The sequence below is a fragment of the Heterocephalus glaber genome, unplaced genomic scaffold (assembly GCF_053883595.1).
Source record: "Heterocephalus glaber isolate CG9 unplaced genomic scaffold, H.glaber_assembly_v1.0 deba00000122, whole genome shotgun sequence".
NCBI classification, from domain to species: Eukaryota; Metazoa; Chordata; class Mammalia; order Rodentia; family Bathyergidae; genus Heterocephalus; species Heterocephalus glaber.
The window spans coordinates 57,572,822-57,595,102 of record NW_028258138.1 but is presented as its reverse complement, the minus strand read 5'-3'; the positions used below and the strand labels follow the sequence as shown (position 1 = coordinate 57,595,102).

Below are 22,281 nucleotides of genomic sequence, written 5' to 3'. Positions count from 1 at the left end.
TATATTAGAAGATGCAGAAATAACTCCAGACATACTCAGCTGCCTCATCTTTGACAAAGGAGCCAACCATCCTCACTGGAGGAAAGATAACCTCTTTAACAAATGGTGTTGGAAAAACTGGATTTCAACTTGCCAAAGAATAAAACTAGACCCCTATCTCTCATCACTCACTAAACTAAAATCAAAGTGGATTAAAGATCTAAATATTCAACTTGCTGTAAGATAAGTTATGTAGAACTCTCAAAGACTTTGGCATAGGAAAAGACTTTATGAACAAATCCTCAGTAGCACAGGAACTATCACAAAGAATCAACCATGGGGATCATCCTATTAAAAACTTCTGCCCTGCAAGAGAAACCACCAACAGAACTAAGAGACAGCCCACAATGTGGGAAAAAATTTTCACCTGCTGTTCCTCAGACAAAGGTCTACTATCTAGAATATATAAAGAACTAAAAAAAAAAAAAGACCCCCCCCAAATTCAAAAACCCAATTCAAAAATGGACATCTGAAATGAACAGACATTTCTCAAAGAAAAGCAGCAAATAAATATATGAAAAAATGTTCAATATCTCTGGTCATTCAAGAGATGCAGATGAAAACAACACTGAGATTCCGCCCCACCCCAGAAAGAATGGCTGCTATCAAGAAATCAACCAATAACAAACGCTGGTGGGGGTGTGGGGGGAAAGGAACTCTTCTCCATTGTTGGTGGGAGTACAGAATGGTGCAGCCACTGTGGAAATCAATATGGAGATACCTCAAAAAAGTAGGATTAGAGGTCCCATTTTTTTTTAGAGGTCCCATCTTCCCTAAACTAAAAGAATCATACCACAGTAATATATGTGCACCTGTGTTTACAGCAGCACAATTTGTAGTAGCTAAAACTTGGAAAAAGCCCAATTGCACATCAACTGGAGACTGGATAAAGATGTGGTCTTTTTAATGAAATGGATTACTACTCAGCTATAAAGAACAAGAAACTAGAGACATTTGTAGCTAAATGGATGTACATTGAGCTTATAATCAAGTGAAATAAATAGGACACACATGTGTAAATACTGAATAGTTTCTCTGGTGTGAAAAACTAAAAGTGTAAATAAGGATCAAAATGTATAATTGATAATGTGAAACAGGAAGAAAAGGTCTAAAGGGGAAGGGGAGGGCAAGGAAAAAATATGAGAAAAGGAAAAAGTGGAAACAAAGTCTTTGTAATTAGGGAGGGGTGAAGTGGGTGAAGGGAGGGCAGGGGAATGGGGAAAAACTAAGAACCAAGATACTCATGTAATGGTACAAGATCCAAATGATGAATGTAACTGAATTGTATACCTAAAATGTACCAATGAACTTAATTATAAAAAACCACCAAAATCTTGAAACATATTTATACATATACGGTACTGGTGCAAACCCTAAGGTCATGGTTTACAAAAACTTTTCAAAAATGAGAGAGTGAGATGACAGGGGGGAGAAAGAGAATGAATTTTGCAAAACAGAAAAAAATACAATGTAGTTTCAAGTAAAATATAACTGTTTCTCTTGGATGATGGGATTACAGTTAATTTTTCCTCTTCAAGAAATAGCTTTTTAAAAGAATACCATATAATTTGTTTGAAAAATCCCTGAAAGAAGATTTTAAAGAAATCACTTGGCAGTTCTAGCACTGAAAAAATATATTCTAAATTCAATGTGAGATGTGAAATTGTAGAGCGTTTAAAATATCCTAAAAGATTAGACACCATCAAAATAAAACCTGGTAGATTAATATAGTTTTATTTTTATGTTTTCAATACCAGAAGAAAATAAGTGAATGTACAACCTTAAAAAGATCTTTTTAACAAGACTATACATTTTCTCTTACTTATACCTATATAAATGTTGGAAATCATCAAAACAAATTAAATATAAGTAGGGAAAAGTTACCACTACTTCCATCCATTTCAGAACAATAGCTAAAATATTTGATAAAGTGAAAATTGTTACAAAAATTATTTTGATAATAGTATTTTACATCTCTTCTTATAAATGTACTTTCATCTATAATGGATGACAGAATATGTGTCACAATGATTATTTCTAAATGAGAAGATTACAAGTAATTGGTAAACTCATTTTTCTACTATGAAAATATGTAAATATTTAACAATACTTTTGATTTGTATGGGCCATATAAAAAACAAATTTAATCTCAGCCTCTCTCCAAGCAAAACTTACCTGAAACCCACCTTGTTTAATGTAACTTTGGGACATTCCTTGTCTACTGTCTGCTTAATTGCCCCTCCTCATAAAGACTCTAACATTTGCTACCTTCTCTTGAAACTTCCAGCATCCTCTTCTCCAATTTTCCTTTTCACTGGTAGTCTTGCTTCATTAATTTTGATTAGTTATGAATGCTGTTTCATTTTCCTAACACAGTTCAACCAGCCTAATAACAGTGGTATCTAGTCTGTATGTTTCCTGTCTTGCTCTTACCCAAGGCCAAACCCTTCACTGAGATCTGCATCCCATAAATTTTTGAACTCAAGAAATATTTCTCTGCAATTATATCCTCTCACTTTAATCATCTGATTCTCTACTAGATCAATTCTATAACTACAAATGTTCCAATATTGAACGTCTTAAGAAAATAAGGGAGGAAAAACCTCAAATTCCCCTTTGATTCTTGATTTTCTATCTACCTATTTCTAAGCTCCATTATTCTAAAAATAACTGTCCCCATTTTGGTCTTTACAATCTTCCCTCAATCCATTTAAGGCTGTTATTTGCACAACATATCAAAATCTGCCCTTGTCATTGTCACCAAGAAATCTCCATATTGCCAAAAACACTGATATCATTTGTCATCTCAACCTCACAGTGGTGCTCAACACACTTGGCTGCTAACTTCCTCTTGTAAAATTCTGCTCTTTGTTTTTAGAACACCACATTCCTCAAGTTTTCTGTTTTCACTGTGTTCTTCCTTATTCCTGTACTGGTTCTCTTCTGTTTGCCCTATATAGGAATATGGGATGTTCCCAGGCCTGCTACTTTCTTTTTACTTTTTCCCTCAATGAGTTCCTCTACATGCCATCAATAAGCCAAGGATTCTCAAAATCCTTGTTCTGATGCTCATTTGGCTTGTATTGCCCTACATACATCATGAAATTAACAAGAACCCTAATTTCTGCTTCGTTCTCTTTTCTATTGTTCTATGCCCCACCCGAAACAAAGCAAGAGAACAGAAAATTCCATGTTCATCTTGCAGTCTTCGTTACAACTCAGAGCAAATTTTCCCTGTTCAGGTAGAAAATTAATATTGATTCTTCCATTCCCGTATGCTCCATATCTCATTTTTTAACTCATTTTTTATCCACTTCTTTCCAACTGTTACCATGCTGCTCCAAGGCCACTGTCATTTCTTACATGGGTATCTAAAAATAGACATCTAGCTGGTAACAGTTTTCTACTCTTGCCTCTTTGTAACCCACTGTCAACACTACTGTGAACCACTATAGTTTTAAATAATATAAATCATTCTATTATTCTAATTAAATCCCTGCAGTGGCTTCCTACCACATAAATTTTTAGCCCTAGCCTACCAAGTTTTACATACTCTGGTTCCTGATCCTGCCTGCTTCTTCAACTTTTCTCACAGTAACCTGCAACATACATTCCCAAAGATTCATGGTTACATGTACCCCAATTCAAGGGTCAGTGTGAGCTGAAAATTGAGTCCTTGAAACTATTTAATTCATGACTTCGGAATAAAATGACAAATTACAGTAACCCAGTTATCATCCAAGATAATGCACTATGAATAAAAAATATATACTCAACCTCTTCTACACAAAGGCTTGATTTAGCAGTGTTGAAATAATTTCAGCATTCAGCTAAGTGAGGCAGTTAATGAGTATTTGGCCCTATTTTTATGCCTCAGTTTTATTTTTGGACATTTACATTTTTTCTCTGAAGCAGCAGAAAGCTTCCACCTTGGATTAAACTGAAGTTATCCAAGTTGCAATCAGCATGCTTACAAAAGGGTTCAAATGTTAGAAGCATCTTGTTCTGGTGCATTTTGGCTAGATTCCAGATGTGAGGGAGAAAGGCAAAGACAGCCAGCCTCTGTAATGAGCAGAAGAAGAAAACCAGATGCTAAAACCAATCTGAAAGAAAAGAAAATTGAGGCCATTTCTACAAGCATAAAATAAGAAGAACCAAACACTTATCCCTACACCCAGCTTAATAGCTACAGACCAAACTGACAGGGCCTGTCAGTACCAATTGTGAGAATGAAGACATACATCACTTGTAGTTGAGTCAGATTTTCAAGTGCACACGTTAGAAACACTCAAGGCTAGTTCTGGCCTCGTAACTTCTGGTCTCAATCTGGCCAAGCCACAGAATAAGTCAGTGCTCTTTTTTGAAAAGAATGTTTCACAATGCTCTCATCCATCGTCATGAACATTCTGAATTCCTTTGAGGAAAAGCAGATCCCACGGTGCTGCATTCTTCTTTGCATTGTTTTTAAATTCATTGCCTCTCCACAGTGTTCATGGCACTGAGCCAGTTTGTGAAAGAAATAGGAACAGAAGGAAGACTCTGTAGCATCCTGATTTCTCCTTATAATCCACTTAGATTTTTAATAGGATTGACTTTGTTTAGACAGCAAAAGAACAACACAACAATATTAGGATCACTTTCTCCTCTCTACTCAAAATACCTCTTTGATGTTTTACAGTGAAATTCTACCACTGAGGGATTCAGATATTGGATAGAAACATTTAATTCTAGGGGGTACTACCATTATCTTAGGCTCTGTTTGATTTAGTGTTTTGTCTTTCTTTTGGAAACCAGGCTAAGAGTATGTGCGGATGGATTTTTGAGGAGGTCCAGAGATACAATTGCAGGTCAATAATAGTGAAAAAAAAATGGAGGAGCTAAACAAGGAAAAAATGGAAAGAAGATACAAGACTGTGGCTGCTTTGCTGGCCACAAACACAGAACATAAAACAGCCACTTGCTCAGTCACAAGCTCTGAGAACCATAGCACCTCAAAACAATCCATCAGAGACCAAAAGGAATGTACGTGTAGCTTTCTCCATGGGTCAGTTTTCCCATGGTCAAAGTAACTCCGACTTTCTTCCTTGCTGTACATCTGACCCGGTGGGACGGCCATTAGTGAAGCCAGATGCCGTACTCCGCTGTATGGTATTTTAACTGTATGGCACTTTTATTTTGAATCTGTAAATAAAGAGCAGGGGAACCACAGTCTCTTGGTGAGTTTCCTTTCAAAGTTACTATAGAGGACATGTTAAAACTTGCTTCCCCAGGGATCCAGCGTCACTGATGACATTCAGAACTGGCAAGGACACTGGGGGTGTCTCTCTCTCTCTCTCTCTCTCTCTCTCTCTCTCTCTCCTCCTCCCATCCCCCCCATCGCTCTCTCTCTCTTTCTAGTTAAGGACTGAGGAAACAACTAAGGGCCTACAAAATCTAGGGTGGTTCCTAAACTGGGACCATTCATTTAATTTTTGATATTTTGATAAGTAGCAGACTTAATCACCTGCCTGGGTGTCCTGTGATTACTTCAGTCATTTCAGTCTTCATACACTCACTGCTAAGCTATGGCTACCTGCTCACATATCTACAGCCTCCCTCAGAGAAATGTGCTTAAATGATGGAAGTTCTAGGAGTTACACTCCTTCACTACTGCCTGCTATAGCGGTGGCTTCAAGGCAAGAACTTGTCTGTGGTCCACACCCCTGCTGAATTCAAGCCACATCCTTGTTTAGATTCTTTATCTGCCTTATCCTGCTGCTTACACTTCCTTACAGGTATTTTACCGTTAATGAGATCACTTTCCTCACTTGCCCACAGATTGGGCAGATTGCCTACATTATAGGGCCAGGCCCCGAGAAGTAGAACCAAGACAAAGCTCTTGTACAGGAAACCACATTGTACAGGAAAGTCTAGGGCACTACTTAGGAATCCAATGACCATTTTCCAGTTCAGATTCCAATTATTAAATGCTGCTTTTTGCAAAAAAAGTAGATTATATAACTCTTCTTCTTAGTAATGCGCTCTATAAAAAGGAATATATCCAGACAGAATGGGTTTAGTTTTGTTTTTTGTTTTTAGCAAGAATGTTGGACAACCAAAGGAAGAAAAAAGACAAAATCACCAGAAAAAAGAAATTTCCAGGGTTAGCAAACCAGACAACAGGCCTAGCAAACCAGACAACAGGCCGTTTGTCAAGCACATAAAAGTAGTGAGCAATTGAACGAGACTCCATTAAGTAAGTGTTGAGCATGTGCAGATATAAGGCCATTTTCTACTCTAGAAAATAGGCAACTATCCCTCTATAAAACATGTTAATAATGCCCATGGTACAACACATGTCTATAGGAACCCAGTGTGCTGTTTCTAAAAACTCCTACTCTCATCATTTCAGTGTATCATCATTAAATAATTTAGCAAAATGTATGTTAATTAAATGGGAGGATAAGAGCAAATTTGGTGTTTCTACAACAATCAAGTTGAATAAGGCATTGCTTTGGAATGGCTAAATAAAAGCCACAAGAAAAGAAGTGAAAAAAATTGCTATTAGATTTGTTATTAGAGAGTTAATGGTGAAAGACTAAAAATGATAAAAGTCCAGAAGGAGTTGGACTCTTCTGTAATAAATTTGAATGCAAACCTTTCTGGGTACTTTCAAAAATAAACGCTAGAAATATGGGATAGTACATTATGGACTTAGTACACAAAAGATAAAATAGAAAAAACAAGGAATAGACCATACTCAGAATAAGAGCTTGACTTCTTACTTCCCAGAAACTTACAAAATGGATATTTATGTTTTAAGGTTATAAAAGTCAAAATATAATTTAGATACTTCAATTTTTAAAAAACAAACCAAGGGCTGGGGATTTAGCTCAGTGGCACCGCACTTGCCTTGCAAGCACAGGTCCTGAGTTTGATCCCTGGTACCAGTACCAAAAAAAAAAAAAAAAAAAAAACTAGACCAACAACTGCCCGATTGTGTTGTATGTAAAGATTTCAACTGAAACAATGAAAGGTTTGAAATAATCCAGTAAACTCTCAACATGGATAACATAAGACAGATTTCTGTAACACAGAGAAGGATCAGCAATACCTGAAGGTCAAATAGTCTGGGATGCCCTGAGATAGAAAGCTTCTTTCCTATGCTGATTTAGGTTTATCATCTAAATCCGATATCATAATTCAGTCCTATGCTGGTTAGGACTGTTACATTAAAATATGACTATTGAATGGTAAGTGATACATCCAGTATCCCTCATTCTCCATGATGAGATTAATCATTTAAATTCAATCTCTGTGTCATCTTTTCAAATCCAGAAATAACTCCTTATATCTGCATATCAAGGTTTTGGAGAAGGTGACCTATAACTGAATACCAGAATTGAGGATTTCAAGTGAAGAATAGGCAAAAAAAATCTTTACAAAGTTCAACTCCAGCTGCATACTCCACTTGGAGCTTTTATGAAGTAATGCTTTATAATGGGCTACTTTTTGGAAACTACTTGTGCCTATGTACACATGAAGTAGTGGCTCTCTGTCCTTAGAATTTAAAGCTGTTGCTAACCTAAATGCCTGCTACATAAGAAAAGCAAAATTGCTGGCCCAGCTCAGTAAGTCCTTTCCAAAGTAGAGAGGTTATCACGTTTGCTTTGTACCAGTGAGGTTTCTGTATAGCTCAGGGTCAATTCTGCCAAATAACTTTTGTTTATAAAGTTTCATTGCTCCAGCTCTATGTCCTCCTCACAAACCATTCTTAACTTAGAGTCAGAAAATATTAAAGTTCTGAGAAACAACAGAAGATGAAATACTCCACATTTATCTTTTTTTTTTTTTTTTTCCTGTACCGAGGATTGAACTGGGGACCTTGCGCTTGCAAGGCAGGTGGTGGCACCACTGAGCTAAATCCCTGGCTCTATTATTTTTATTTATTTATTTATTTTTTGATACTGGGGATCAAACTTGGGTCTTTGCACTTGTGAGGCAGGTAGCAGAACCACTGAGCTAAATCTGAGGCCCTACTTCAAATTTATCTTGACCTCTTAGGACTGACTTTTTCTTTGAATGATACTAATTTTTTCATTGCCTATTTTACTAATCTGGTTCATGTATACTAGTTAATAAATTTTGTTTTCTCTTTTAGGTTCACCATGAAGTCAGTGTTAATAATGTAACTCACAACCTGTGCAGTAACCATTGCTTTAATAAGTACAGGTTGGCTAATGGTCTAAAAATGAACTGCTGTGAACAGTGTGGAGAGTACATGCCTGATAAAAATATGGGAAACAGTATCCTGATTGGAGGTCAGCAGAAGAGATTTTGCTGCCAAAATTGTATTAATGAATATAAATAGGTAATTCTTTTTAATGAACTTTAATTGATGAAGTTACATAATAGCTTATTCTGTTAGCTTACATTATCTAGGCTTATCTTAGAACTCATGTAGTTCCATTTTGTTGTTAATGTTGACCCACCTTGGATAAATATTGAAATTTATCCATTGTTGTAAGTAAGCTTTTTAAAAAACATTTACTCATTTTTTTTTTAAGGTACCAGGGATCAAAGTCAGGACCTTGCACTTGCCAGGCAGGCATGGCGCCACTGACCTACATCCCCAGCCTTCCATTTACTCAATTTTTACAGGAGTTAAATTTTTTTTTTTTACCATTTTGTTCACTTTTTTTTTTTTTTTTTGAGATGACTGTCTTACTATGTTAAACAAGCTGGCCTCAGACTCCCAGACCAGTGAGATGGTGAACTTTTTAGATACCAAGTGCCCAAACTGCAACCCAAAACCCATTTACTTATCACAAAGTGCCAACACTGCAATTAAACCTGAATAGCCAATGCTCGGCTGCTGTGTCAATGCTGGAGCAACTTGGTTCACATGCCAACAGAGCCTGAGTTCAATCCCTAGTACCAAAAAAAAAAATGTCAAGAGAATGCAAGGCAAAATTAGTAGACTTTTCAAGAAGATCATAGTCCTTCAGACAGTTTTCTAACAAAGGACTAAGAAGAATAAAATTGGAAAGAATCCTAAGTCATTTGGCTGAGGATCAGACCCCAGCATTATGAGTGGGCCGTGGACCAGAAAGACTGGGATATTTATGAAGTTTACTGTTTATCTTCATTGCTGAATCATTTAGCTGCTCAAACCTGTTAAAGAACACACTGTCATCCAGCAAGCTTAAAATCTCGTCTACCATTAAAAATATACAATCTGAACATCATCTATGGATCATAAACTGGATCAGAAATGAGTCAAACAGGCTTTAATCCCAAAAAGTTCAGCCCAGTGCCAAATGACAGGTAGATTATATAAACAAATAAATTATAATTCTACCATGTAAGTAGCAATCAGGGTTCCTACCAAGTGTTATAGAAGCGCAGAGGGGAAAAAAAAACATTGAAGCCTGCTAAGCTGTAGTAAAGCTTCTCAAAGCATCAGTTTTGGAGGACAAGGACAAACTGACCCATAAGGAGAAATAGAGGAAAGTGGTGGAGGGTAAATATTCCAGATAGAAAATAGAACAAAGATGCAGCAGCAAGAGAGCATAAATACTATGTGATAATTAAACCAAGAAAGTCACATGGAAGAGAAAATACTGAAAGGACATATAAGGAATAGATCACTATCATTCTTGTAAGTCACACTAAGCAAATAGAAGCTAATGATGAAGTAACATTATGTTTTAGAAAGATCTGTGAGATTACAGTGGATGAATACAAGAAGCTAGCTTGTTAGGATCAGCTAAGAATGTAGCAGGAAACTATTTAAAAGCAAACTTAATCATGGGAAATGGGTAAAATCTTAAAGAACAATGTGGCAAACACCTGACCAGTTTCCTACTTTCTTTTTGACAGAACTGCTTCTCTGCCCAACCTGGTACACTATGTGACCACGTTTTACTAAGTGGAGAATTGAAGAAGTGTTCAGAAACTGCAAATGAAATGACCGTGACTGGTTTCAGGCTGGAGTGGGGGAGTTGGCTATATTTGGGCACGACAATTTAAAGAAGTGACCATGGTGAAGTTGCAGTTGTGTTGGGCGTGAGAGGTCAGAGGTAGAAGCCATTTTGAACATCTCAACTTTTTTGGAAGTTGAAAGTACACAGAGTAACCATGTTTACACAACTCTTAATGTTGAACCCAAATTACAATGTTTATATATCCTACTTCTCATTCTCCAAGGGAGAGAGGAAAGTGTGGCCAGCCTCTTGCACTACTTTGTCTCCAAAATAAACTACTGAAATCAAACTGGGAAAAAAAAACTATTTGGATACTGTTTTGGATAATTAGATACAATGAAGTCTATTGAGAGGGTTCTGTGAAAACTTGTTTCCTTATAAATAAAATAGATGCAAGAGCAGCACTTGATTTGGGAACCCCCCGTCTCTACTTTCTGAATAATGATTTGATGCCAAGAGCTCCAACAGCCACATTATAGATGTGAGAAAACAATGAGGATCCAAAAGTCAACCTGACAAGAACAACGGAGCAGAAATATGGAAAGAATCTGAATTTATAATGATATCGCTGAGTCCCTTCTTTCTACCTGTTCTGGATTCCCTCCCCCTAAACTGTCAATAAAGTGCTACATTTAAACAGTTTTGAATGGGGACTTCATATGTTCCCAAACATCCCAAAGTGAAACAAAATGAAAATAATTGGTGGGAAAAAATAGCTGATAATGAGATACCAACATTGGAACTGGGCTCTTTTTTTGTCTACATAAACAAATCGCTGAAAATAATAATCTTATCTCTTACCACAACAAAATACTGGAAAGTCACATTACCTTTTAAGGGAGTAAAGTGAGAGACATCCATGTGCTTGGTAATAGTAGCAAAAAGGCTTCATTTTGAAGCTACTACAAACATTAGTTATGAGCCATTAGAATTTTGTAGTTAAATTTAATGTGCCTTATGTTTTCTATAGGAAGTTTCTAACAATAAAACTGCATTATCCTTAAAATTCCTGTTTTCTTTTAGTGTCAACATTAAAATGAAAATACTGACTTTAAAGTGAAGTATCATTTTTGCAAATATAGAGGATTTCTTTTACAAAACAATAAGAGCATTTGACTAGCTAGTTGACTCTCGAGGACCCTTGTTTGTTTTTTCAAAAAACCAAAACTAAACAAAACATAAACACATAAATCCCTGTTTTTAAGGTGATTTAAAAGCCTATAAAGCAGTAAAGTAACTTTATAGCATATAGTTGAGACTTGAATATTTGTAGAAAGAATAAATTTGACATCTCATTATATAATTATCTGTACTTAAATACTATGTTTTGAATTTATAAAATTAAAAATATAGCAAGGACAATGTAAAAGCTTCAAGTCTGCATATAGATATTCATATGCAGAGAACTTGAGTTTGACACACTTGTACATATGGGTATGTTGGCCCATTCATATAAATCAAGCTGCTCATATATACCAGGTAGGTCAAACTCTGCTCAGTTTTGTTTCTAAAGTTAAAAATTCTGTGTAATTTTCTGGGTTTAGTAAAGGCACTGTCAAATAGGCAGAAGGAAGGGGAAGGAATAGGAAATCAACCAGCAGTGAATAATATATGGGATAAGAGAATTTTTTATAAATGAGGCAGTTTTGCCTATGCCTCCACATATTCAAGCAGTGAAGTCCAGACCCAGCATGATTCACTGCCACAGGATGATCCTGCTTCTCTTTTCATTAGCCCCTACTCCATTGCTATCAAAAGATCAGCTACCACCTTCTTTTAAAAGCAGGATTTCACTCATCTTTTTATCAAACCCATCTTCTGAGAGTCCCTCCCTGTCTCAGTTCTATCTATTCCTATCTTTCCCTAGACCTTATTCCTTCTTCCAACATCCACTCTCAGAGGCTCTTTCTCATGCCTACAAACACACTGAATAATATTCCTTGACCCCATTGCTCCTTCTAGTGATGATATTAATTACAAATTAGCTTTACCTTCTGTGTCTTACCTGGGTCCATATCTCTTGCCACTTGTCTCTATGTACTATTTAATATTTTGTGGAGAGAGCACTCAAGTGCAGAAGGCATGTGGCAGACATACAAATAGAACTAGGGTGGCCTTATAAACAAGAGAATGAGGCATACAACATCTACCATCACATCTCCACAGTCCACATCAACCCTCAAATAAGAAAGACTTTGCACAATGGAGCATAGTAAAGTAAGTTGGAGACTCCCAGCAGTTCCCACTAATGCCATAGACATCTGAAGTATCTGCTGCTAAAGAAATCTGTAACCTTCACAAATCCTGATCCTGGGTTAGGGACCTGCTAGGGAATCTGCACTATTGCACTGCCTCAAAGAAATAGCCAGCTCATATGCCTTTTCCAACCCAAGCTACTGCTACACACTGTCCTCCTGGGACTCCACCTGCCTGTGGCCCTGCAAAGTAGCAGGGTGACCCCAGCTACCCACTCATACCCCCTCAAAATGGCCAAGTGACTCTGCCCAGCCATAGCTACTAGAGGCAGCAAAGTGGCTTTCCTTGAGCAGCTTGGCTCCCCAAGGCCCTGCAAATTAGCAGGGTAACCCACCTTGGGAGGCTCAGCTTGTCTAGATTCTTTGAATTCTCCCCCTATTTAAGAGACATTACAAATGATAGCACAGAAATACAAAGAATAATTGAAGACTGTTATGAACAAATAAACAACAAGAAAATGAAAAAACCTAGATAAAGTAAATAATGTTCTGGACACATAACCAGCCAAAGTTGAGCCATGAAGACATACAAACCCTGAGCAGACCAATAACCAACAAGTAATTGAATCAGTAATGAAAAGTATCCTCCCCCCCAAAAAAGTCACTGCTGAATTTTACTAAACTTTTAAAGAAAAACAAATAATAATTTTTCTATTCAAAAAAAAGAAAACGGAAAGGGAAAGGAATTTTTCCAGAGTTATTCAATGAAGACAGCATTACCATGATATCAAAACCAGCAATCCACCTGCTGCACAAGCTCAAGGACCCAAGTTCAATCCCTGGTACCAAAAAAAAAAAAAAAAAAAACAGCAAGGACACAATTAAAAAAAGTAAAACTCAGACGCTGAATCACCCCACTGCAGACAGGCAGCCACCTGGTTTCACACTACAAAGATGCAGAGGACACCAGACCACCAGACCATGGTAGTGAGTCCCGCTGATCCCAGGCCAGAGGTAGGGGTTTCTGAGATACTGTCCCACTGCTCCTGGTCCAGAGGAAGTGGCTTTCTGGCTTCCTGGTCACCATCCCTCCCTCTGCTCCCAGCCCAGAGGTAGGGGATTCTGAGCCACCATACCACAGCTCCTGGTCCAGAGGAAGGGGCTTCCGGGCCACCATCCCTACCGCTGCTCCCGGCCCCTGTCCCACCTCTCCCAGCTCAGAGGAGGTAATCCGTGCAGGTGCTAACAGCACCCCACCCCAGTCAAAATGAGAAAACACGTAAATAAGGCTCAAAACCAGACTTCCAGATCACCTACAGCAACCCCAAAGGGAAATGAGATGGAACACTCTGATACTCAACCACCTGGATGCACTGAACTAGCAACAAAAGAGGATCTGGAAAAAATGAAATCAGAAATAATTTCTCAGATAACAGGAGAAATTGTGCCCCTAGTGCAAGACATGATTAATAAATCTAGAGAGGAGCTGAGGAACATGATGGAATCCCAACATAAGAAACAAATGGAATCCATAAAACAGATGCAAATAGATTTCCAGGACATGAAAAACTCCATTGAAAGTCTACACAGCAGAAAGAGCCAATGTGAGGACAGAATTTCAGATACAGAAGATAAGATTGCAATTAGTGACCAGGAAAAGAAAAATTGCTTCAAAATTATAAGGGAACATGAGAAATCAATCCCGCAGCTGCTGGATGATGCAAAGAAGAAAAACATAAGACTGGTTGGGCTCAATGAAGAAACAGGAGAGAGTGGAGATGGCATAAAAAAATCTCTTCACAGAAATAATGGCAGAAAACTTCCGAAGCAGAGGAAAAGAGCTTGACATACAGAAAAGTGAGGCACATAAGACTCCAAATAGCCTTGATCAAAAAAAAAATCTACACATAGGCATATAATTGTTAAGATTCCAGAAACACAACAGAAGAACAAAGTTCTACAAGCAGTTAGAGAAAAGAAACAAATCACATACAAAGGAAAGCCCATCAGAATCACACCAGACTTCTCAACACAAACCATCAAGGCAAGAAGAGCTTGGAGTTACATATTCCAAGTCCTAAAAGAAAACAGCCTCCAACCCAGATTGATGTACCCTGCGAAAACTATCTTTCAAAATGGATGGAGAAATAAGATACTTTCATGACAAAGAGCACCTTAGGAACTTCGTGAATACCAAACTAGCACTCCAAAGAATTTTACACAATAACCTAGGAACAGACATTGAGGATCACAACCCCAGGAAGCCCAGGAGAATGAACCTATCTGGCATGAAAAGAAATTAAATGTAAAGGGGGAGAACCCAACAAAAAGAAAAAGTCATGGCAATGACAAGTCAATACGTTTCAGTTATAACCATCAATGTTAATCGTCTTAATTCACCAATCAAAATAGACTGGCTGAATGGGTCAAGAAGCAAAATCCAACAATATGCTGCATACAAGAAACACACTTAATTCAAAAGGAAACTCATAGACTGAAAGTTAAAGGGTGGAAAACAATACTCCATGAGACAAGAACCTGAAAAAAAGCAGGAGTAGCTATCCTCTTTGTAGATCAAGTAGATTTCAAACCAACACTCATTAAGAGAGATGAAGAAGGACACTACATCCTTGTAAAGGGAACAATCCAAGAGGAAGAGATGACAATCATAAATATCTATGCACCAAACACTAGTGTGCCCAACTATATAAAACAAATACTAACAGACATGAAAAGTCATATATACACTAATACAACTGTAGTGGGGGACTTCGACACCCCACTGTCACAAATAGATAGATCAACTAGATTAAAAATAAGTACTGAAATACTAGAATTCAATCAAACTCTTGAACAAATGAACCTAACAGATGTTAACAGAGTCTTCCACCCCACAAAATCAGAATACACATTCTTCTCAGCTGCACATGGGTCATTCTCCAAAATAGACGACGTACTCACACATAGAACATGTTTAAGTAAGTGCAAAGGAATTGAAGTTATCCCCTGTATATTATCAGACCATACTGTGATGAAATTGGAGATCCATAGCAAAAGAAACTCAAAAAATTTCATAAACACGTGGAAATTGAACAACACACTTCTGAATAACCAATGGGTCACAGAGGAAATTAATGAAGAAATCAGACAGTTCCTTCAATTAAATGACAATGACAATACAACATATTGGAATCTATGGGACACAATGAAAGCAGTCTTACGAGGGAAATTCATAGCAGTGAATACGCATATTAGGAAAACAGAATGAGCCCAATTAAACAACCTGATGCTGAACCTCAAGCTTCTAGATAAAGAAGAACAGGATAACCCCAAAGCTCATACAAGGGAGGAAATTATAAAGATCAGAGGAGAAATCAATGCAATGGAGACTAAGAAAATGATACAAAAAATCAATGAAGCCAAGAGATGGTTCTTTGAAAGAATCAACAAAATTGACAAAACCTTAGCCAACCTTGTCCAAAAAAGGAAAGAAAAGGCCCAAATCCATGCAATTAGGAATGAAAAGGGTGAAACTACAACAGACCCAGCAGAAATCCAGATGATTATCAATACCTGCTTCCAGAACCTATACACCAATAAGATGGACAACACAGAAGAAATGGACAGATTCCTAGATACATATGAATTACCAAAGTTGAATGAAGAAGACCTAAAAATTCTGAACAACACAATATCAACCAATGAAATTGAAAATGTAATTAAAAACTTATCACCTAAGAAAAGCCCGGGCCCTGATGGCTTCACTGCTGAATTCTACAAGACATTTAGAGAGGAACTGCTGCCACTACTGTTTAAACTCTTCAATGAAATTGAAAGGGAAGCAATACTCCCAAATTCATTCCTGGAAGCAAGCATCACCTTGATCCCCAAAGCAGAGAAAGACCCAGCTGAAAAAGAGAACTATAGGTCAATCTCACTAATGAACATAAATGCAAAAATCCTTAATAAGATACTGGCAAATAGAATGCAGAAGATCATCAAGAAGCTCATACACCCTGATCAAGTGGGATTCATCCCAGGGATGCAGGGATGGTTCAATATACGCAAATCAATCAGTCTAATACAGTACATCAATAGAGCCAAGGACAAAAACCATATGATTATCTCCATAGATGCAGAAAAAGCATTTGACAAAATCCAACATGCATTTATGATAAAAACCCTACAAAAAATTGGAATAGATGGTCTCTGCCTCAAACTGATAAAAGCCATCTATGAAAAACCAACAGCCAATATCATCCTAAATGGTCAAAACCTGAAATCCTTCACACTCAAATCAGGAACAAGGCAAGGATGTCCACTATCACCACTCTTGTTCAACATAGTTCTGGAAACATTAGCCACGGCAATTAGACAAGAGAAAGAAATAAAAGGAATAAAGACAGGTAATGAAGAAGTCAAATTGTCATTATTTGCAGATGACATGGTACTCTATATAGAAGACCCCAAGAACTCCACCAAAAGTCTTCTAGACTTAATAACCAAATTCAGTCAAGTAGCTGGTTACAAGGTCAACACACAAAAATCAATAGCTTTCCTCTGCACCAATGACAGACTCACTGAGAGAGAAATAGGGCAAATAATTCCTTTCACAATAGCATCCAAAACACTCAAATACCTAGGAATCAACCTAATGAAAGAAATCAAAGACCTCTTCTCTGAAAACTATGGCACTCTGAAAAGAGAGATTGAAGATGATATCAGAAAATGGACAGATATCCCCTGCTCCTGGGTAGGAAGGATTAATATAGTGAAAATGGCCATACTTCCAAAACTGCTATATAGATTTAATGCAATTCCAATTGAGATTCCAGCAGTATACTTCATGGACCTTGAGAAAACAATCCAAAAATTCATTTGGAACAAGAAGAGACCCAGAATAGCAAAAGCAATTCTAGGTAACAGAGACATGGCAGGGGGTATCATAATCCCCAACCTGCAACTCTACTACAAAGCTACTGTGATAAAAACAGCATGGTACTGGCAAAGAAACAGACCTGAGGACCAGTGGAACAGATTAGAAGATGCAGAAACAATGCCAGACACACTCAGCCATCTCATCTTCAACAAAGGAGCCAAACACCCTCACTGGAGGAAAGATAGCCTCTTTAATAAATGGTGCTGGAAAACTTGGGCTTCAACTTGCCAAAGATTAAAACTAGACCTATATCTCTCAACATGCACTAAACTAAAATCAAAATGGATTAAAGATCCAAATATTAAAATAGAAACTCTGAACCAGTTGGAACAGAGGTTAGGTAGAACCCTTGAAGACATCGGTGTAGGAAAAGATTTTATGAACAAAACTTCAGTTGCCCGTGAGCTAGCACAAACAATCAACAAATGGGATCTCTTATTAAAAGGCTTCTGCACAGCAAGAGAAACCACCAGCAGTATGAAGAGACAACCCACAATGTGGGAAAAAATCTTCACCTGCTCTTCCTCAGACAAAGGTCTACTATCTCGAATCTACAAAGAATTTAAAAAGATCAGACCTCCCAAATTTAAAGACCCAATCCGAAAATGGGCATCTGAAATGAACAGACATTTCTCAGACAAAGAAGTAGAAATAGCAAATACATACATGAAAAAATGTTCAACATCACTGGTCATTCGAGGGATGCAAATGAAAACAACACTGAGATTCTACTTCACTCCAGAAAGAATGACTGCTATCATTAAATTAACCAACAAATGCTGGTGGGGTTGTGGGGAAAGAGGAACCCTGCTCCACTGCTGGTGGGAGTGTAGACTGGTGCAAGCACTGTGGAAATCAGTATGGAGATACCTCGAAGAACTAGGACTGGAAGTCCCATTTGACCCTGCTATTCCACTGCTGGGGATCTTCCCCAAAGAATTAAAAGAATCATACCACAGTGATATATGTGCACCCATGTTCATAGCAGCGCAGTTTGTAATAGCTAAAACTTGGAAACAGCCCAAATGCCCATCAACTGGAGACTGGATAAAGAAAATGTGGTTTTTTTCATAAAATGGAGTACTACTCAGCCATAAAAAATGAGAAATTGGAGACATTTATAGCTAAGTGGATGCACATTGAGGTGATACACTTAAGTGAAATATATAGGACACACATGTATAAATACCAAATAGTTTCTCTGGTGTGAGAAACTGAAAGTGTAAATAAGGACTAAAATGTATACTAGGTCATGTGAAATAGGAAGGAAAGGGGCAAAGGGGAAGGAAGTGGGAGGGCTAGGGGAAAAGATAGAAGGGAATGGGATTAATATGAGAAAATGGAAAAATAGGAACAAAATCTTTGTAAATAGGGAGGAATGGAGGGGTTGAAGGGAGGGCTGGGCAAGGGTGAAAAATCAGAACCAAGAGAGATTATGTAAAGGTGCAAATTTCCAATAATGAATGTCATTATATTGTATACCCAAAATGTACCAGTGATTAGAATGAATAATCGATAATGTAAAATAGGAAGAAAAGGTCCAAAGGGGTAGGAGTAGTGGGAGGGGCAGGGGAAAGGAAAGAAGGGGAAGGAAAAATGATGAGAAATGGAAAAAATGGAAATAAAGTCTTTGTAAATAGGGAAGGGTGGAGGGTGTGAAGGGAGGGCTAGGAATGAGGAAAAAATAAGAACCAAGATGCATTATGTAAAGGTACAATTCCCAATGAGAAATGTAATTGTGTTGTATACCTACAATGTACGAATAAAAGAATTTAATTTAAAAAAAAATTTTTAAATTAAAAAAATTTAAAAAAAGTAAAACTATAGACCAATATCCAATACCTCTCACAAACACAGATGCAAAACTTTTCAATAAAATACTAGCAATAAAAATATAATAGCACACAAAAAGATCACATACCATGATCGAGTAAGGTTTATCCTAGTGATTTAAGGGTAGTTCAATTTATGCAAATCAATAAATGTCATATATTGCTTTAGCAAGATAAAAGAAAACAATCATATGATTATCTCTATAGTTATGGAAAATGCATTTGATAAAATTCAAAATTCTGCCATGATAAAAACCCTCAACAAATAGGTATAGGAGGAACAGATCTCAACAAAATAAAGGCTGTATGTGACAAACTCAAAGCCAACAACCATAGAATGGGCAAAGGCTGAAAGCATTTCCTCTCGTATCTGGAAAAGGACAAGGATGTTCACTATTACCACTTTCATTTAACATACCACTGGATGTCTTAACCAGAACAACTAGGCAACAGAAAGAATTAGAATATACAAATAGGAGAGGAGGACCTTGAATTATCCTTGTTTGCAGATGACATGATTTAGAGAATATCCTAAAAACATCCACCAAACACCTATTAGAACTCATAAATGAATTCAGTAAAGTTGCAGAACATAAATTCAACATACAGGGCCGGGGATTTAGCTCAGTGGTTTCACCGCCTACCTCACAAGCACAAGGTCCTGAGTTCGATCCCCAGTACCAAAAAGCAAAACAAAAGAAAACAAAAATAAATAAATAAATTCAACATACAAAAATGTGTTACATAGCTTCAGTCACATCAAAAGTGAGATGGTCAAAATGTGAAGAGAAAAGGTTTTTATTGGCTGATAGTTTTAGGGGTTTCAGTCTATGATTAGTTGGCCTCATTACTTTGGCCTCTGGCAGCACATGATGGCATGAGAACATAATGGAGCAAGATGTGTACTCCACTGCCAAGAAGCACAAAGAAAGACTGGAGCCTGACAGTTTCCTTGTGGACAAATCTTCAAGGATCTAAAGACTTCTCACTAGGTCCTGCTTTTAAAGTTTCTACCACCTCCCAATAGCATCATTGATTGTACAAAGCTTTTAACATATAGACCTTTGGAGGGACATTTAAGATCTAAACTATAGCAAAAAGTCAGTAGATTTTTAAACTAATAATGAACATTCTGATAAATCAAGTAAACAAATTCACTCACAATAGCTACATTTAGAAAACTTAGTAAAAAATTTAATCAAGGACACAAATGATCTTTACAGTGAAAATTACAAAATACCAATGAAAGAAATTTAAGAGGATACTGAAAAATGGAAAGACATCCCATGCTCATAGATTGAAAGAATTAACATTGTTAAAATATCCATACTTCCCAGTGGATCTACAGATTCAATACAATCCCCATCAAATAACAATGGCATTCTTTACAAACAATCGTATCACAGGGAACTACAAAATATTCTGAAAAGCCAAAACTATCTTGAAAAAGGTAACAAAGCTGGAAGCATTACAGTACCTGAATACAAAACATACTGTAAACCTATAAAGGACAAACAGCAATGCACTGGCCTAAAATCAGACATTTAAATCAACAGAACAGTATGATAATACAATAAATCTATGCATCTACCTCTAACTGATCTTTGACAAAAATGGCAAAAGTATACATTGGAGGAAGAATAATCTCTTTAATAAATGATAGGAAAACTAGGTATTCAAATACAGAAGAATGAAATTATATTCCTCTCTCTCACCATATACAAAACTCAATACACAGTGAATCAAAGACCTAGATGTAAGAACTTAAATTAGAACTAGAGGAAAACATATGGAAAATACTATATGAAATCAGTAAAGGCAATAGCTTTTTGAACAACTCTCTAAAAGCACAGGCAACAAAATCAAGATATATAAGTATCATATGAAACTAAGATGTTTCTACAGAGCAAAGAAAATCTATGGAGACATGAGACAATCTGAAGAATGGAAGGAAATATTTGCAAGCTATTCCTCTAAGTAGAGATTCATATCCAGAATGCATAAGGAACTTAACAGCAAAAGAAAAAAAATACAAGAAAAATGGAAAAATGATCTGAATAGACATTTATTGAAGGAAGATACATAGTCAAGTCTATGAAAAAAATGACTCATCATAATCATAAGGATATACTAATCAAAATACAATGAGATGTCATTTTGCCCTAGCAGTTAAAGCCAAAATATAACAAGTTGGTAAGGATGGAAAAAAGAGAGAAGTCTTGGTTGAAATGTAAAATTATTCTAGTCATTATGAAAAATGTTATGGCGTTTTCTCAAAAAACTAAAATAGAAAAATTGTATGACCTTGCTACCCCACTGCTGGATATATATCTAAAGGAAATGCAATCAGTGCATCAAGAAATACCTGGATTACCATATTTACTGCAGCACTACTTACTATAGGCAAAATACGGAATCAACCAACATGTTCATCAATGAGTAAATATCTAGCCATAAAAATAATGAAATCCTGTAATTTGCAGCAACATCATTGGAATGAGGACCTTACGTTAAGTAAAATAAACCAGACACAGGAAAACAAATACCACACATTCCCACAGATATATGCAAAATAAAAAATTTGATTTCATATAGGTGAGAGAAGAATCCTGGTCACTAGAGGTAGGAAGGGTTGTGGGTAAGCGAGATAGAAGGGAATCATCTAACTACCAAAATGCATTTAGGAGAACTAAGTTCTAGTGGTCTACAACACAATAGGCTAACTATAGTTTACAATAACTTCTTATTTTATATAATGCCCAGAAGACAGGATTTCAAAACTTCCAAAATAATTGATAAATATTTGATATGAAAACCCATTTACCCTGATTTCATTATACATTGTATACGTGTATTGTCAAATTGTACACCAGAAATATGTACAATTGTGTCAACTAAATTTTGAATTTAAAAAGATGTAGAATATTTCCTCACGGAAATGTCATATATAGTTAATCCTCTCCTCTGCTGTAGTTTATCCTTATAGTTTTATTTTTATATAAAAATAAAATCTTAGAGCTTTTGAGTCTGGTTTCTGTTCATTAGCATAATGTATTTGAGATCTAACTATGTTTTTGTGTGAATCAATAGTCCGTTCTTTATTATTAAATAATTTTATAGTATGATATGCAACAATTTGTTCTTCTATCACCAGTGGGTAGATATTTGGGCTGTCTGGTTTTTAGTGGTTATGCATGAAGTTGATGTAGATATTCGCATATAGGGGAAAAAGTTAAATTTCTGTGAACCAAACTTTTCTGTCTACTAACTTGTATTAGTCAGTACTAGAGAAACAGATACAAGATATACAA

General features: G+C 36.7%; 1 protein-coding gene across 9 annotated transcripts in view; it reads right to left on the bottom strand.

Moving 5' to 3' along the window:
• Hhla2 (HHLA2 member of B7 family) overlaps positions 1-22,281 on the bottom strand; it is a 186,382-nt gene that overhangs the window by 43,803 nt on the left and 120,298 nt on the right. Inside the window, exon 1 of one of the 9 annotated variants that reach the window (XM_021264113.2) lies at positions 3,937-4,051. The exons of the other annotated variants lie outside the window; for them this stretch is intronic. The gene's annotated coding sequence lies outside the window, so the exon portion shown is untranslated. Of the gene's footprint in view, positions 1-3,936; positions 4,052-22,281 lie in introns of those variants that run through there. 9 annotated transcript variants of the gene reach the window in all.